Consider the following 628-nt stretch of genomic DNA (forward strand, 5'->3'; position numbering starts at 1 on the left):
GGACCCAACATCAATGTCGGGGATGTGAACTTCGAGCTCAAATCTAGCCTCATTAACATGGTGCAGGCTAGCCCATTATGTGGCAAGCCAAACAAGGACGAAAATGCACATTTGCAAAATTTTCTAGAGCTCTACGACACCATTGTCATATGGGGTGTCGCCGCCGATGCAATCAAGCTTCGTCTATTTCCCTTCTCCCTGCTGGGAAAGGTGAAACAGTGGTTTTACAAAGAAAAAGACATCGACACCTGGGCCAAATGCTCCAAGGCGTTCCTCACAAAATTCTTCCCGCTGGGCAAAACAAATGCCATGCAAGGAAGAATTTCAAGTTTCTAGCAGACGGTGATGGAATCCATCCCAGAAGCTTAGGAAAGACTGCAGGAATACATCCTTTCCTGTCCTCACCATGGCATGGATGAGTGGCTCATCCTTCAAAACTTCTACAATGGGCTCACAACGACATTATTGACACTGTTTTTTGACATGTGTCAACGAAGCTGATTTGATGAAAGGAAGGCTGCCGATTTGGAAGAAACCAAAAGATGCACAGGGTCATAATCGGCCGATGGGATGAAGCCGATGGGCCAAAGGAATATTCCATGAAGATGCTGATCCGCTCGTGCTGGTG

General features: G+C 46.8%; 1 non-coding gene across 1 annotated transcript; it reads right to left on the reverse strand.

The window, feature by feature from the left end:
- Positions 1-304: 304 nt before the first annotated feature.
- On the reverse strand, positions 305-413 carry LOC120705382. Its single transcript, XR_005687961.1, has one exon. It is a non-coding gene; the product is annotated as a small nucleolar RNA R71 (small nucleolar RNA).
- Positions 414-628: the final 215 nt, after the last annotated feature.

This window comes from Panicum virgatum, chromosome 4K (assembly GCF_016808335.1).
Source record: "Panicum virgatum strain AP13 chromosome 4K, P.virgatum_v5, whole genome shotgun sequence".
Taxonomy (NCBI): Eukaryota; Viridiplantae; Streptophyta; class Magnoliopsida; order Poales; family Poaceae; genus Panicum; species Panicum virgatum.